This window comes from Peromyscus eremicus, chromosome 1 (assembly GCF_949786415.1).
Source record: "Peromyscus eremicus chromosome 1, PerEre_H2_v1, whole genome shotgun sequence".
NCBI classification, from domain to species: domain Eukaryota; kingdom Metazoa; phylum Chordata; class Mammalia; order Rodentia; family Cricetidae; genus Peromyscus; species Peromyscus eremicus.
In genome coordinates, this window is record NC_081416.1 from 35,794,234 (window position 1) to 35,799,880 (window position 5,647).

General features: G+C 40.7%; 1 pseudogene; it reads right to left on the minus strand.

Moving 5' to 3' along the window:
• Positions 1 to 762: 762 nt before the first annotated feature.
• LOC131896722 (glutathione S-transferase Mu 2-like) lies at positions 763 to 1,404 on the minus strand (annotated as a pseudogene).
• Positions 1,405 to 5,647: the final 4,243 nt, after the last annotated feature.

The following is a 5,647-nucleotide window of genomic DNA, read 5'->3' on the forward strand; positions in this document are numbered from 1 at the left end:
TTGTTTTGGTGTTTGTCCTAGATCTCTCTCTGTAGACCAGGCTGGCCTCGAACTCATAGAGATTCACCTGGCTCTGCCTCCCAAATGCTGGGATTAAAGACATGTGCCACTGCTGCCTGACTAATATTTTTTTTAATAGCAGTCTTACGAAACTAATTCAGAGTATGTCTGATTTATAACAGTTCAGCTTAGGACTTTTTGACTTAAGATAATGTAAAGTGAAAAATATTCAGTAGAACCTAAACCTCAAACTTTTGAAGTCTTACTTTTTTCCTGGACTAGTGACACACAGTGTGAGAATCTCTTGGAGTACTGTAATACAGCACTGGTATTGGTGGCTGTGCCAATACCAGTGAGCTGCAGCTCCCTGCCAGCCATATGACCCTGAGGACACTGTTCCTAAATTAGGGTATCTGGGAGACTGCATGTACTGGATAGACTTGCAGTAGACTTAATGGAATGTAAACACATCATATAGCCATGAGCATCCTTTTCCTTAGAGTTTCCCTCCAAAATCTAGGTTGTCTGGAATCAGGATGGGGAAAAGGAAGAAGAGGAGGGGACTATGCTGAAAGAATGGGGTCCTGCTGTGAACAGAAGCTGGGCTAGAGAGTTTGGGCAGAAAGGGGATCTTTCAGAGAAAGGGATGGAAGAGAGAAAGGAATAGGAAGGCTGACACAGGGATGCAGGGACCCAACTGTGCCCCAGTCAAGAGCTAGTAAGCATCATCATGGAGCTCTCCTCCTGGTTGGTTACAAGGTCCTACTGCTTACCCCATAGGATTGTCTTCGAATACAGAAATCCTGAAAGGAAGTGGTTAGATTTCATGTGGGTAGAGATCTTCTATGCACCCTCAAAGCAGGCCATTAAGTCCTTCAGGGATGGGAACATGTCCAGGCACTTGAGTTCAACCATGTGTTGCTGGTCAAAACTATCATAATTGAGGAAATCCACAAATGTTGTCTCATCCCTTGCAAACCATGGTGGCTGCTTTTCCAGGAACTTGGAATAGGACTTCATCTTCTCAGGGAGGTCCTCTAGGTTCTCTGGTGGCTTCTCCAACTCAGCTTTGTAGTAGACCATGATAACACTCATCTATGAATCCATAACCTGGTTTTCCAAAATGCCCACATGAATCATCTCCTCCTCTGTCTTTCCACATAGATTATACTTGTAGGCAATGTAGTTCAGGATGGCAGCCATCTTGTGATCTTGTGTGACATGTCAATTAAGTAGAGAGACTGGGACAGTCCAGGCCCAGGTTGAATTTAGTCACTGGCTCCTGTCATAGCTGGGAGCATTCCCCATTTAGTATATCTTCTCTTTCTTGCTTGAATCTCTGCATTCCAGGAGTAGGCAGATGGCATGGCATACCCCACAGATGTCCTGGTAATCCAGTATCATGGGTATGGTTCTAGTTCTGGTACTGATATTGTCTGGTTTCTGCAGAGCTGGTGCACAGTGAAGGAAGCCTACTATAAATTTTTATTGTAATATATTTATTGTATTTTATGGTTGGATTCATGAAGACATTTGCATATGAGTATTTCATGTACTTTCCCCATATTCCCCCACTGTCCTCTTTCTCTCTCTTTCCCACTTCCATTCATTTCTGCAGACAGTCTCACTTGTACATTCATGTCAAACATATATGGGTATATATGAATGACTTTGTCTCTCTATAAAATCCACGAGCAAGAGAAAAGGTGTGATACTCATCTTTCTCAGTCTGAAATTTCACTTAACTTGAAAGCCCCGGGTTTTCCCATTTTCCTACAAATGCCATAAATTTGTTCTTCTCTATGACTAAATACAATTCTGTTGTTTATATACACCATATTTTCTTTATGCAGATATTTATTGACAGACACCATAGCTGACTCCATAGATTAAGTTTTGAAGTGACAGGGTCTATAGTTTAAAGGGACACATGAGGGAAAGAGCATCCCACTCTTAAATACCAAGGGGCAAGGGAACTTTCATCAACCCACTGAGTAAGCTAATTCATAGGTCTGCCGGTACCATATTTTATTTTTGGTAATATAGATAGAAACAGGAGAGATTCCAGGTACTCCTAAAGACTGATCTTTCTCCGATGCTATGTGGTGCCTTCATTCATCCTTATTCATGTAACAGTTCTAAGCACTGCAAAAGCTTCTGAGGTATTGTAGTGAATGATGCAGAGCTCCTGTCTTGGAGTAGCTTACATTTGAATAGGGAAAGTCAACAAGATGTGTTTATATCATAAGCTAGGTAAAATTAGAAGGAGGAGGGCATGAAGTAAGCCAGGGAACCCCCTACCTTTCTCATAGACTATTCTATGGAGACAAGCAGGCAATAAGAGAGAACATGGTAGTACATAGAACTATCTAGAAAGAGGGAGAGTGAAATAATTAAGGAACTTGCTTGCTTTGTTAGAGGAAGGGCAAAGAGAGTGGACAAAAATAAACACCTGGCATAGGAATACACAGGTACTGGCTCCATACTTTACAGAAGACGAAGTCAATGATTTTATACTCTAGCTCTTGAAGTATCGTAAGATAGGACTAAGGGGGGCACACAGTCTAAGCCTACACCCCTACTTGACTGTTTGCACACCTACCCCTGTCCCATTCTCCCTGCCTCCTTAGCTCCTTAATCAGCTTTTGACCGAAAGCCTTTCTCTTAAGTTCTATTTCTAAGACAAGAGCATTCTTCGTTGCCATGCCAAAATGCCTGATGCTGCAGAATGTATGGAGCAGTTTCCTTAGCATTGGAGGTCTAAGAGTGTGGTGCTGACATCTGTGTGGCTCTAGTGAAATTGTTCTAGCTACATCAAAACATAGCAGATATCCTCCTGGAGCGGTACTGAGAGGGAAAGGGAAAGGTCACGTGGGAAGACAAGGGCAATTCAAGAGCTAGGGTCACTTTTATACATATATAAAACCATCTACTCTCATAGGAATTGACTAGGATCCTGCTCAACCTACCTTAATTTTTTCAGTGATCTAACTGCCCACCCATTATGTTCCATTACATCAATAACATTTTGGGGAACAAGCTTTCCACTCAAGAATCTCTAGGAGACAAAAAAATCAAACCAATATCCTGTCCATAGCAGTAATCACTGCGGAATTCTGTGCAAATGAAGCTCTTATCTGACACACTGATTGCTTTATGGAGAACCAAGAAGCAAAGGTGGAACCAGGGAAGCCATTAAGGCTTTTGAATAGCTCAAGACATTAGCGTTAAGTAGGTGAGAAGTGATTGGAGTCAGAAACTATTCTGAACATGTAGTTGACAGAATGTCCTGACAGATTGGAGCTGCAGGTGTGACAGAAGGAAAAGAATCAAGGATGTTTCTAAAGCCTTTGTCCTGTGCAACTTGGAGGATGGAGCTGACGTGGGAGATGCATGGAGTGGCAGAGTGGGCTTTGCTGATTTATTGTATTTATGGGTACATAGGACTCCTGCTCACAAGCAGGGGTTCAGACACCTGAGTGGCTATCACACACGCATTTTCACACTCTGTGTGATTTAGATATCAATTCCTCCAGTCATTGAAACATAATTGATGTCTACAAAGAGCTAGACCTGCACACAGGCTAATGCCCTTCCCCAAATTTCTGAATCTCAAGCTGAAGTTTATGCACAGAGGTTATTAATAAATCAAGCAGTTAATTAATCAACTCAATGTACATGGTTTTCAGAAAGAATAAATTTGTCCTAAAGGACTGATTATTTTTTCGACAAACAACTGCTCACTAGCTGGATGTAGGTTTTAATGTTAAATTTCCAAGTCCCTGCCTGTACAAATTAAGGACGGCACATTCACCTTCTCTGCCTGGCTTCCTGCTTTTGATACTCAGACCAACCCTTAGCATTATTTAAACATTCTTCTCTTTTTATTATAAGAATGTCAACCTGCAGATTAATGGAAACTTGTCCTTTTTGTGTAATTTATCTTTTGAAGCCGAAGGAAGCCTTCAGGGGGGATAGAAAAGCAATCAGGCATCCATTTAGAAAAAAATGCTGTGATTATTTTTTTGTATGCAGTTTTATATCATTTCATTTTTTTCAATATGTCTATTTCACATAATTTATTACTTGACACTTCTTATTTTCAATCATTTCTGGTTGTTTATAAATAAACATGCATTAATGTCAAGAGAATTATCATTCCATTATAAACTCTGTACAAACCAAACCACTGGCTTCAGTGAAGTTGCCATCTTATTTGGGACATGTATCTAGATTGGATGGTGCTTGTCTGGAGAATTAAACACTGGCATGTGTTTTATCTTGGCTAAATAGAAGCACTTCTTAAATGGAGACATCGATTACCAAAGCAATATTATGCAGGTGAGGAGTATGCATTTTAATGTTGTTCTGTTTAGAAGTTAATCTTAAAGCAATTTACATGGAGGGTTAAATGATGACTCTTTGCATCTCCTCAGAAAGATCCTGGTCAAAGTATGACTCCATGTGGTGATATAACCTCAAAGATGCTGGCATGATTTATTATTTCTTAGTAAACTGTTGGAGTCTGTCAGAGTCCAGCTCTGACCCATCGAAGGGTTCTTCGAGGGAAGAGAGAGGAATGAGGAAGTACTAGATAGAAAGATAGACGGAGATGATAAGAAAGACAGAGACACGGATAGCTTCGGGAGGGCCATGGGTCAATACCCAGTGGCCAGGGGGTTTACTCTAATGGGATTTTTATACACTGCCAAGGGGAGAGGCAAAAGACCTCCCTTCCAAGATCAAAGCACAAGTGAACCCTTCAAAACACCTGGTACCCACCTTTGGCCAAATCATACCCATGCAGCCCTCCTGGGTAAAGCAAGCTCAGATTCTCTGACCTTGAGTAAGGTCTTACTAGGGAGCCTCTGTGGGCCCCCACAATAAACTATTTAAAATAATTTGTTAGAATATTTAAGAATGAACTACAGGGACTGAAGAGATGGCTTGATGGATAAAGAGCTTGCTGTGCAAGTGTGTGAGGACCATAGTTCAGACCCCTAGAACCCACATAAAGTTGGACTCAGTAGTATACATCTGTAATCCCAGCTATGGCAAAATAGGACACAAGACAATTTCCTGGGACTCAGAAGCCAAGGAGCTTGGAGTATGCCATAGTAAACAATAGACGATCCTGTCTCAAACAAGGCAGACAGCCAAGACTGACACCCAATGTTGCCTTCTGGTTTTCACTGTGTACACTGTGGCAACTGTCGCAAAGCATGTAACACACACACACACGCACACACACACACACACACACACACACACACACACACACCATATACATTACAGCATTTCTTCACTAGATGGTCAAGACACATGAAGCTTAGCTTCTGATGTAGGTTAGAAGCAAACCAGGTCTGTTCTCTACAACTTAGCCAATACCTGGAATTAGAGTAAGAAAAAAAAATCACATCCTTTTTAGAATAATTTCTTTGAAAGGATATGTACCATTTAAATACAAATCCCACCAATATGACTATAATGCTAGGTATTAAGTGAAACAAATTTAAGAGCAAAATAAATCTAAGTAAGTGATTAGTGCAGATTTCTCTTTGCTTTAGGATACACAACTATTAGATATTAATAATTAAAGATTACTAGTGAATTCAATGACCAATGTTACTAATACTTAGAACTAAAT